The sequence below is a fragment of the Sapajus apella genome, unplaced genomic scaffold, assembly GCF_009761245.1.
Source record: "Sapajus apella isolate SASKATOON/1434 unplaced genomic scaffold, GSC_monkey_1.0 scaffold1, whole genome shotgun sequence".
NCBI classification, from domain to species: domain Eukaryota; kingdom Metazoa; phylum Chordata; class Mammalia; order Primates; family Cebidae; genus Sapajus; species Sapajus apella.
In genome coordinates, this window is record NW_022436941.1 from 55,972,908 (window position 1) to 55,984,963 (window position 12,056).

The following is a 12,056-nucleotide window of genomic DNA, read 5'->3' on the forward strand; positions in this document are numbered from 1 at the left end:
CCAACTTTAATTCTAGATTTATTTCTTTATAAAAGCAATAAAATATACAAAGAGTGAGATTACAAAAAACTAAAACACATTTATTTTATACAGCCAATTTAATTAGGATAACACAGCATCGCAAAACATAAAATTAAACCTTACTTTATTTTCATTTCAGTATTATCAGTTATTAGCAGGTAAAATCAACTCATTATGGATTATCCATTTTGAATGCAAAACAAATATGTACTATAGTAGATTAAAAACAATGCTTTGTCTAAATGCATTTTGGGAGCCAAAGTTTAATTTTGCTATCATGAATACATGAACTTTTAAAAAATTTCTATTTAAATTTTTGTTTTAATGCTAATTTTAACCTATAAAACTTGTTAAGTGAATATATTTTTTATACTTTGAAAATTTTCTTTAAAGAGGAGAGTGATAAAGCATGAATTAGAATGTGCTTAGACACAAGTCTAAGCTCTTTCCAGATTCAGGTTACAAAAGCCAAATGTCTCAGTGTGATACAGAAATGACCCCTGGGAAATCATCATGTTTAGTAACTTAATGGATAGAACAGAAAATACCAGTAGATTGCTGTGAAAAACGTGTCAAGAAAACATTTTTACAGATTTTTTTTCATTTTATTTACCAGTAAACTGGATACTCAATAAATTCATGTATTTCTATTGCTCAGTGTTACAGCACTGCCAACTTTTCTACCCCATTATTGATGGAAGTTGAGAATAGCCTTACTGTTCACCATCTGTCATGAAGAAGTCAAGTTTTTCAAGTGAACACAGCTTACATGACTTTAAATATTTTGGCTATTGCACATTTTGTATTACTTCTGTGATAGAGATACAGAGTCTTTCACAATGACACATCTGATGTCATTGTTTTTCTGGCTTCTTATCACATTACTGTCCCTCATTATTATTGCTGTTGTTGTTACTTGAATGTTTCTAGTTTATTTAATGTATTTTGAGGGTGCCTAAAATCCTTCATGAAAAAAGGTGTTACAAACCTTTGCAATGATGTATATATATTTATATAGGTACAAACATATATATATACACGCACACACACACACACACACACACACACACATATACATATATACACATATATACACACATATATATATGTGTGTGTATATATGTATATATGTGGCTAATTACAAAGTTACCATTTATTTTAGCCTGATACAGTTGCTACCACCTGTAATCCCAGCACTTTTGGAGGCCTAGGTGGGAGGATCACTTGGGCCCTGGGTTTTGCAACTAGCTTGGGCAACAAGGTGAGACCCTGTCTCTACAAAAAAAGTACAGAAATCAGCTGGGGCATAGTGGCGTGTGCCTGTAGTCCCAGCTACTTGAGAGGCTGAATCTGGAGGATGGCTTGAGCCTGGGAGGTCAAAGCTGTAGTGAGCTGTGACTTCATCACTGCACTCCAGCCTGGGTCACAGAGCAAGACTGTATCTCAAAAAGAAAAAAAAAAAAGTTACTATTTTAGTTATCAAGGCTGCTTACTGGAAACATTATATTTAAAAATTATACAAAAACATTTCATTTTTAGATCATGCAGCCTTCTTTTTTAAATATTGGTCTTGGACCAATTAACTTATGCTTGTAAATGGGCATAATAGAAAATTATAAGAACTATTTCGAGATTACTAATATGTTACTTCAAAGTGGAGCAGAAGGCTCTTTGAAGGATACTGACATTGCAGTCATAAGTAATCATATCTGAATTAATTGGAACTCAAGCAAAGAAGGAGGGACAGGTTGTATGTATACCTAGATATGGAAAATAATTGGATAATGACTAAGAATGGGAGTTTGATAGACATGAAAACTTCAAAATATAATTTTTAAAAAATGAAATAGTTTTTTAATTAAAGAATAGGCTGAATATCAATGACATGGAACTATATTATAAAAATATGTTAATGATCTTGATGGCAGAAATTCAGTTTTATTTTTATTCTACATTTGTTGACAATAAAGGAAAAGTAAATAATATCCATATTAATTATAATCAGAGTAGACAATGTTCAGAATATTTTAATTTTAAAATTGGCTGTGTCCTATATTGTTAGTTTTGAGGGATATACAGTGGACATTATTTTCTGAAGAATATAAAAGTAAATTTGACTAACATATAAATGCATAGTTTTTGCTTGGAAACCAATAACAACTTTCTAATCAAGAATTTGAAATAATTTTTATTATATTAGTTAAGTTTATCCACTAAATGACCGATAAATGCTGTAAACATTCTTCACTTAGGTGAAGCTGTGTTTGAAGTTTTGCTTTCACTAGCTTTTTAAGAATAAAAGTAATACAAGAACAAAACAACAAAAGTGGAGATCCCTGAGGGACAAACAGGTAACTCAAAAGCTCTTTTCTAATAATAGAATCAATAACTGCAAAAATCATTGATCACTTCTAAGGATTGGCAACAGCATATGGTATTCCAAATATATTTAAAAAGAATGTTTCTACAGATGTGATATGCCCCTTCCTTAGTTACAATGTTGCCTCTCTTCTGAGATAGTTAATAGGAAAAGTGTAAATATTTTCTCCTAAGTAAGGTAAAAGGAGTAGTAATTTTTTCTTATAGAAATGTTGACATTTTCTGAAAGTAAAGAGTATTGTCTTATTATGAGTCTAGAAACGAGTTGAGCCCTTGACCCAAAGTTCTTAACTGCCACTTGTGCGAGTACAATGCTTCCATTATATTATAGATTTTATAATAGTCGCTCACCTATGTGACCTTTCAATTAAATTATTGGAGTGCATTCTAATTCAAGATTTCCTTGAAGATCACTTGAATAATCATCTTATTCAGAGGTTCCCACGCATCTTATTAAACATTATGACCCACCAGGAGCATGTGCTGCTGGCACACCAGCATCAGCCCTGAGATTCAGATTCCTTTTGAGAGCAATGTGTGAAATTAATTTACCTGTACAACTTAGTCCTGTTAAGGAGTTCACTCAACATCTGTTGGGTCATCTTTGCTAGAGATTTTTTTTTTTATCTAAAGAAATTTAAAAAGTATTCCTAATGATACTTAATTCTTTGGATTTTAATTTAGGCAACATGAGGTGTACTGCCCATAAAATGCCTCATCTTTGAGATGAGTTCAGTTTAACAGCCTGAAAAATTTAAATATATTAAAAACAAAGTAATTTTCAGCTTTCACCTCTCAGAATTTATCCATTTAGATGCAAAGTTCAGTAGTTAGACGTGAGGAATCTAGTTGGTTTCCTCTGGAGCATTCAACATGTTCAACAATCCGTTACTTCTTGATATTTTCCCCATTGGTCTCAGTGACACCTGTTCTCTGTCGCTTGGCTATAAAAATGTCTGTTCCTATTTAGTGTCCTGTTTCTTTTACCTGCCCCCTGAATATAGTCTTTTCTGTCTCCTTGTCTATTTCCTTTATAATATTTCTCAGGCTTTATTTTTCCTTTATGGATAGTACCCCCAAATCTGGGTAGCTTAACCTCTTAGAGTGCCTCATTTCTTCCAGTGAAATGGTAAAATTATCATAATTACAAGAGATATTACACGTAAAAGACTTAGAAGTATTACCAGTTCATAGCACAGGTGAGACTGCTTTCTCTTCTCTCTGTATATATATCCCTGACCTCTCTCTTGAATTTGAAACTTTCATTTTCAGCCATCAGCTAGATACATCTAATGGCCTCAGGGCAAAAATAAATATTCTTAACTCATCTCCTCTGCCCTCAAGTATTCCCTCTGTAAATAGATGGCATTACAATGTATCTGTCAGGTGTAAAACATCCAAGTAACCTTTATTTCCACTCTTTTCTTGAGCATTACCTTCTATACCCATTTGGTTCTTGTCTGCAATATTATCAGGTCCACTCCCTGCTATGTACTCCTGACTGATATCCTATAGTACTAAAATTCTGTGTTTGCACAAACTTTGCTTAGTTCTTTATAGTTTAAAAAGATGTTATCAACTGAATACATCATACTCCTATTAACCTTTTCTTGACGAGTCAGTCAAGATGAACTTGTTTATGGCTCATGAGCAAGCTACATTCAGAAGTTCTTAGAGCGTATATCCAGTGTGAGTCAGTAGGGGCTCTCTGCTCATTGTAGATACCCAGGGACTCAGGCTGACAAGGCTACATCTTAGAAGTTGCTCCTACAGTCACCAAAGCAGTGAGAAGAAAACATGGTAAATTATGAATTGGCTCTTAAAATGTATGTAAGAAAGGACACACATTACTTCTTGCACTACTGGCCAAAGAAAATCACATAGACACTTATAACTTGAAAAGTGTTGGAGAAGTGCAGTCCTACCATGTGTATTTAAGAACTGGAATATTTGTGAGATCTTAATAATTATACTCTGTTGATTACAAAGACTAGCGCAATGTTTTTCTTTCCTATGTTGACCTTCCCTTTCCTAAAACTCTTCACAACACAATTATTTATCTTAATCCTATTTTTAAAATCTATGCACTTATTCTGATGCCTATTATTGTCTACATACCATGTTACTTAATCATAGCATGAATTGTACTCTCTCTTTTCACACTGAATGGAATTTCATGTACATTTTAGCATGTAAATAATTATTTCATTTTTAAAAATGTAATTGGCAATATACTATTCTATTTCAGTTATGTTGTAGATGGCTTAATCATTCTGTAACTTCTGGGAATTTGGATCATTGCAAGTTTTTTACTCTTAGTGTATACAGCATTTATAGAAAGGACTATGAAGAGTTGCACTAATTCAGGAGATTAGACTAGCAAATCAGTCTTTCAAAAATAAGACATCTCACCCGATATCAAAGTTTACTAATAATTTCTAGAAGCACAAACAAGGAAACTTAGGGAGTTTAGGGACATTCAGGACAACTGCCCAGTCCTTCTTTGCATTAGACACATGGTTTCTGACTCAGAAAAACATATGAAGTCTCTAAGTATGGTACATGAGTTACCAACCATACAAGGGAGTGTTGACGTAATAAACTGTTTTCATATAGCTGTGTAGCTTATATAACATTTCCCATGGAGCTTATATAATATAACAAATCCATAGATTGTACATAGATTTATTTACCAGAAACAGTCCTAAACTATAGACATCCTACTGAAAACATTCACAGGTGAGGATTCTCCTCCCAGCATGTTTGGCAGCAGGCTTAGTTGTCAGCATGTTTACAAGGATTTGACACCCCTACCTTTCTTTCTCTCCCTGGGTTCATACCCCTGGTAAGAGAAAAGAAGTGAATTATAAGCCAGTTGTTTAACTAATTTTTCCAAAGACTCAAGTGGTATATATTTGTGAATTAGCATTTATGTTCACAAATATTTATTTGAGATTTAAGACACCAGAAATTAAATTGTATCATTATTTTTTAAAAGTGCTGTTAAAATATTGTAAAACATCTGACTTTACCCTGCTCTATGCCTGAGTGACCTTAGCTGACTTACATGACTATGAAAATAAGTATGCTTATCCGTATGGAATTGCTCGATAAATAATTTTATTAGGCTTACCTGTGAGGATGAACTTCAGTGTAAATTATATGGAATTGAAGATTTGTCACTCTGTCTTTCTCCAGAAAGACATTTCTTCCAGTTTCTTTCCCATTATGCCAGTGCTTTCCAAAGAAACTCTTTACTTACTGTCGATGTCCACATAGTAGTCATGTCTGTCTTTTACTAACATTGGCCAAGTTTGGACTTAATATAAATTTTGTCTGTTTAAAAATGAGCTTCAGTTGTATTAGAATAATTATATGACTAATTAGTTGTGTTAAGACAAATGTAATATATCACAAAACTATGTAACAAGTTTAATAATTTGGATGTGTTATATAAAATAGTGCTCCTCTGGCTAAATTTGAAATCTCATCAAATATCACTTAAGATAAGTAATAATTTAAGAAGACATGGTAATTATTTTTTGGTATGTTATGATTATTGTTTCAAAACTTATGGTGTTACTTTAGGTCTGGGGATGAAGCATGCTGTATTTTCTTCAGTTAATAATTAATTATTTTTATGTTGTTTGGTTTATTGAAACAAATATGCTTTATTGCTTAAACTCTTTACATATAGTCATGATTGATCCCTAAGAAAAGTTAAACTCATTAGATAGATTAATAAACTAATACTCTGCTTTTTAAGATTTTACAGAGGTCTCTTTAAATTCATATGTAAATTGTACAATATCTATAACTCATATCCTAAATAAATACACTTATGAAAATAAATCCCAGAACGTAGTTCTGACTGCAGTCACCTGGGTTTCACTAATCCTTCTTCTGGGGAACTTGTACCAATACATTAGAACTTTAAAAAAAACTCATAGATATGGAAAGGGCTTCTTTTCCTCAGTGATTAGATATTATTTGCTTTAGTTTCTCTCAGTTTGGCTATAAACCATTGCTAACTTTGTAGTTGGTTACAAAACATATTTCCAAGGCTTCCGCTTTCCTCCGTATGCTGCTGCTAATGGAGCTTTAAACTCAACTGAGTTGTGATACACAGAAGCCTGTTTTTTCCTTTTACTACCCACCACTAAAGTCCCTTCAATCCCATGACATGAAAGTTTTGTGTTGCAAAAATGTTTACAGGAGATTTGAGACTACCTAGAAGAAATAAAAGTGACACAACAAATAAAAAACAAGCTTGATCCTTAATATGACTGTTTTTTTTTAAATCCAGGATAAAGGAAGCAGAAAGTTAAATGTTTCACATTATTTTCTCTTTGTTGGAGTGCTCCATCCAAGCCTTGTGCCTCTATCCCAGTCTCCATGTTTCTCTTGCTTGCTTGGAAATCTGCACCTTAAGTCAATCTCCCATTATGGATTTCCTGCTTTTAGGTAATAGTGAAATCTACCTCAGTATAAGAGATGAAGTTCATTACAAAGTATTGTCAGGCAGAACCATTACCCAGAAGGTGTTTACTTTGGGTTAGGTCACTTTGCTGATGTTTAAACCTCCAAGGTATGCAAAAATGGTATAAATATTTTCCATCCTGCTTCCATAAGTAGTTAGTAAAGGAGAAGACAGTTATATGTCACTATAAAGGAAAATGGGAACAAAAGCAAAAACAAATGACAGTCAACAAACTAAGATGAAATTAGGGTGAAGTCTTGGTATAAAATGTTTGCACAGTCCTAGCATAGGCCCTTCTAATAAAGATGAACCAGCATTTGACTGTACATTTCTTTCTTAAGGGCTATTACTGTTTTCAAAATGTAAAAGATGCTAGGAAACTAGAAAATTTCATTACCTACCCACTAGAACAAAGACACCTTCAGAAGCAAAATTAATTAAAGCTGCAATTTGTTCTTTACACAGAGGTCTTAATATCCTATCAAGCAAGCTAGGAATTGATTATTCTGGAAATCTTATAACCCAGGCAATCTCATTCCATCTTAGAAACCTTAATATCTTTGGTGACCAATAAAACTGGAAGAGTTTTGGCTATGGATCTTCTTCACTAGTTCACATTCTCATACAGCTTTATTGTTCTGGTCAGATCCAAACGTCTGCTGCTTACATTTTTTATGACATGTAAGACCCCATTTTATAATATACAAATTCCATGACACGTGGCACATATTCTTACGAATCTTCCTTTTCTTAACACAGTGTTTTCAAAACTACGGTGTTAATTGTTGGTTGTCATTGGACAGCTTTAGATGGTAGACAAACTAGGCATCGATAACCTTGGATGACATAGTGAGAATTTGACTTCGTTACTAATTCTTCTTTACTCATGCTGATCATGTCAAGAATAATAGCTCAGTATGTTAATCCTTAAGATTTTTAAAACTTGTTATAAATATACACACAAAATATTTAATGTATATAGGCATATATGTGACTTCATTACAGCACTACTTTTTTTTTCAGATCCGGATTTAATTAAGTTTCTTAAAATACATCTGTTCTTTATATCAGACTTCCAAATCCTTCTCTTTCAGTTACTTAGAGGGTGATCTCTCTTCCATTACTAGCCAAGACCAAGAAGTCTATCGTAAAAAGCACTCTCTTGCACAAATTTGCATTCTTTTGCCTTGAGCCACATACAACTAGAAAACATCTAACCCCACCTTAATGGTATCATCCTTTTTCTCTGCTAATCACAGCAGAAGAAATGAGACACTATGCAGAGACTGATACCATTAGAGTTCCCTAGTCTTCAATGCTGTCTAAATATTAACATTACCTAAAAGTCATCTGATTGCCTACTCAGATATTGTGCCCCATAGTTGTATTAAAAATGTTTCTACTTCCTTTCCTACTATACTACCTCCTACTATCCTTTCCACTGTTGAGGTGGGCAAATACTATTTAGAGGAAATAAAATCTATCCCCACTAATTTCATCAAGTAGCTAATCCTACACTTCTAGTTTATATATATTTGATCAACCATTTCTTGCTTAAATGACCTTTCCTTTCCCTCATGATAAAGTATAACTCCTTAATCTGGCTAGCGAGGCTTATCATAATCAGCCTTTGCAAATCTTACTGGCTTTTTCTCCTGCCACTTCCCCTGTTTCACTTGCATGGTGCAGTTATATTGTATTTCTTTCAGTTCTACAAATTTAGCTACACTTTTCTTAACTTTGAGTCTTCATACCTGTTATTTCCCTCCTCTGTCTGAAAAGCTCTAACTTACCTTCCTTAACAGCCAACTTCTATTTGTCCTGTAGAACTCAACTTTGGATGCCACTTACTCTAGGATGTCATATCCAAGTTTCCAGTATTGGATTAGGCATTCCTCTGATGTCCTCCCAGAACTCTCTGTATTCATTATACATTGACACTGATTTTATAATACTGAAGTTGCCTATGGATTTGTCTGTAGTCTCCTTTGGCACATAGGATTCTTCAGGTCATTGACTATATGTTCATATGGCTTATTACACTCAGTCCCTGGCACACAGCATGTGCTTAATGGTGTGCTAATGTTCAAATGATGTTATAAGACCCAGCTGTCTAACAGAATAAGTGGGACCTATTGCTCATGAGAAACAAAACAATTCTTGGTCTCAAAGTTAGAGATACTGAACCTTGGGTCCCAGTTAGCATAATTCCCTACTTCCTTGTGTAGGAACCAAGCTAATCTTCTCTGTATCATTCCAATCTTAGTATAAGTGCATCCAGAGCAAGCACTTAATTCCTCAGTAAAAAACACACAGTATTTTTTCTAGTCTTTTTTGTAGGTCAAGGGGATAAGACCTAAATCCTGTGCTGTAAAAGCATTTTTTTATGTGTCGAAATGATCCTGTGTACATGGCTAACTGCTGATCTGGAATAATGGAGGACTAATTCCAAATTTTGATCAATATTGAATAAGTTTAAAGTTTTATTCCTAGCAGTGATATATTTAATTAACAAAGATGTATTGAACACATCATTACCAGGCACTTGGGATATATCAATGACCAAAACAAAATTCTATGTCCTCACATTGATTACATTGTAACAAGGGATAGAGACAATAAACAACACAACACGGGAGAAACACAACAAACAACAGCACACTACACAAAACATGACAAACCACATGTATGTTAGAAGGCAGTAAAGCCATTGAGAAAACAAGATCACAATAAAAGAGAAATAGAAATATTAGGATTGGACTATGGTTTCTAATTCCAAGTAGGACATTTCTATGTAACGATTGGAGAAAATGATTTTGAGCAAAAGTTTAGTAGAGGTGAGAGTGAGAGGAAGAGCATCTCAGGTAGAGGGAACAGCCAGTTTCCAATAATCAGAGTTTCTAATGCAGAAGCCTGATTGCCATGTTCATCATAGCAACATAATTTGGGCTGTAGAGATCCAAATTATTCCTAACATTTTGTGCAAAGTATTATCAATAAGTCAGTGTACTGTGTTTCCTGAGTTTATGGCCATACAGCATTTTGAAGGTAGAGGCAACAACATTTCTTAATGAGTTAGATGGAAGGTGAATACATATAGACTCTCATGCTCCAAGGGGCAGCATAGGCACAGGTGGGAATGCCATGCTCATATAAAAATGGAAAGGTCTGACAAGCACAGGTGTCTGAATCAAAGATTGCACTTTTTAGCCCAGAGGTGGGCTTAGGTAGCTCCTGTGAGAAGAGCTAAGTTTCTCCTTGAAATTTCTCAGGTTCCCCTCAAGCATATACATCAAAGAGCATTTGGAACCTTCACATTTTATGACATAAAGGTTATTCAAAATTATCTTACCTAGAAAAATATTACATCAAGTATAATAGAATTCCTACTATGGTCATGGAGGCAAGCCTCAGTATTCATCCAGAATATATTTAATCTTGAACAACATGGTTATCCTTCTAAGCCCAAATTACAGTCATTCTTCTCTGCTTGCCAATCTCCTATTAGAATTCAGCACATCTGTAGAATGTCTTATACAACCAGGCAAGGATATTGTTTAGCTGGTTCTTCGGAAATTACCAAGTGTATACATTTATAACTGACTTTTTAAAAGGTGAAATAGGCTATCCTAAATCCCTTTACTTCGTTGTTTGTGACCTACTTCAATTAGGTCACTAAAAAAATCACATTAAAAACTTTACTATACTGTTCAGGTAGAAGACAAACATTCAAAGACTTCTAGTAAATTATATTTGTTAATCCGAAAAATCTTTAATACCTGATAACACTGATCTTAAAGAGCAACAATTTAGACCTACTATATTTAAGTAGCATAATAACTTCTCTAATTAATATTTATAGTAAATTCTCTAATTATTTAAGATATTTATTGATAAAAGGCTTCTCTACTGCATATTATTTCACTGTACTTTGATGGCCTTTCATATAATAGAAATTGTCTTGGTAATACGAAAAGACAGTGGAAATAACTGAAGGCATTTTGTACTGAGGATGTGAACCTCAGCTTTTTTGTCCATCCAGATGGTGACATGGTGATCATTTTAATCAGCATATTTTACTTGTATCATGAAAACACTATAAATATCAAATCACAGTGTAGTGAAACCTGGATCACTGCCACTTCTTTTAATGACTCTGTGACCCTATTCTGTGTAGTATTAAATACAGCGTCAGTGTCCAAAGACAGTGATATTAAAGTATAATTTTTATCATTTCAATCAAACTGAGGAAATCCAAAATGTCTAATAACTTTCATGAAGGAAGCCTTACCATTTTATGAGCTACAGTCAATCTTTAACAAAATTTCCCACAAAATCGTCAGTAGGCATGATTCCTTTTATAGGAAATACAGTAAAATTGCCCATCTATATTCATGTGATTAATATAACATGGAATTTACAAATTTAAATGCATAATGCTAGAAAAGTAGAAATAAAGATTTTTATAGTAATACAAATCTGTGCTGTATACATTTAATGAATTCATGGTTTAGAAAATGAATTGTGTTCAATAACTCGACATTTTTAATTGGGTTTGCAATGATAATAAATTGTTATACACATTTTTTAAGTGGATTTCCAGACTTCTCAAATACTTGACTCTACATTTTCATGTCTACTAGGAAGCATACAGAGAAGATTTTTACACAAGGAGTAATGTTATTTCTAAATGAATTTTTGGTTTTTTCTTCCACACATAGCTTATCCCTGTGGGCAAACCTTGGCAGAGATTTTTTCATCCTAAGAGTAAAGCAGTTTAAACTGGCTTCCTCTAGTCAAATTGCTCTTACAGGAATCAGTTTTAGATATATAGTCAAGCAGAAGGACTTCTAAGGACAGCAAAAATGAGAGCATAACATTGATAGCACCACCAGCAAGATAGATCATGAAAATCAAAACAAGATGACCAAAAAGACTCAAGGTAAATCTGAAAGCACATATAATTCCTCAGTGTATTCTTTTACTGTCTTTATTTCATTTTGGCCAAATATCACTCATTTCATTCTCTGTGTTTTTACCTTTACTTCTCTAGGCAAACAGAGAATAAAATTCTTTTGGAAGAAATAAGTATTGGCAGTTTCTCCAACTTGACTTCTTACTTAAAAAAAAAAATGTGAAACTTGTTCCCTATATAAGCAAAAGGATCAACCAGAAT

General features: G+C 33.5%; 1 protein-coding gene and 1 non-coding gene across 3 annotated transcripts in view; one reads left to right on the forward strand and one right to left on the reverse strand.

Moving 5' to 3' along the window:
* EDIL3 (EGF like repeats and discoidin domains 3) overlaps positions 1 to 12,056 on the forward strand; it is a 439,880-nt gene that overhangs the window by 168,390 nt on the left and 259,434 nt on the right. The gene's annotated exons all lie outside the window — the stretch shown is intronic.
* Positions 9,064 to 9,170, reverse strand: LOC116554320. The gene has a single exon (XR_004270163.1). It is a non-coding gene; the product is annotated as a U6 spliceosomal RNA (small nuclear RNA).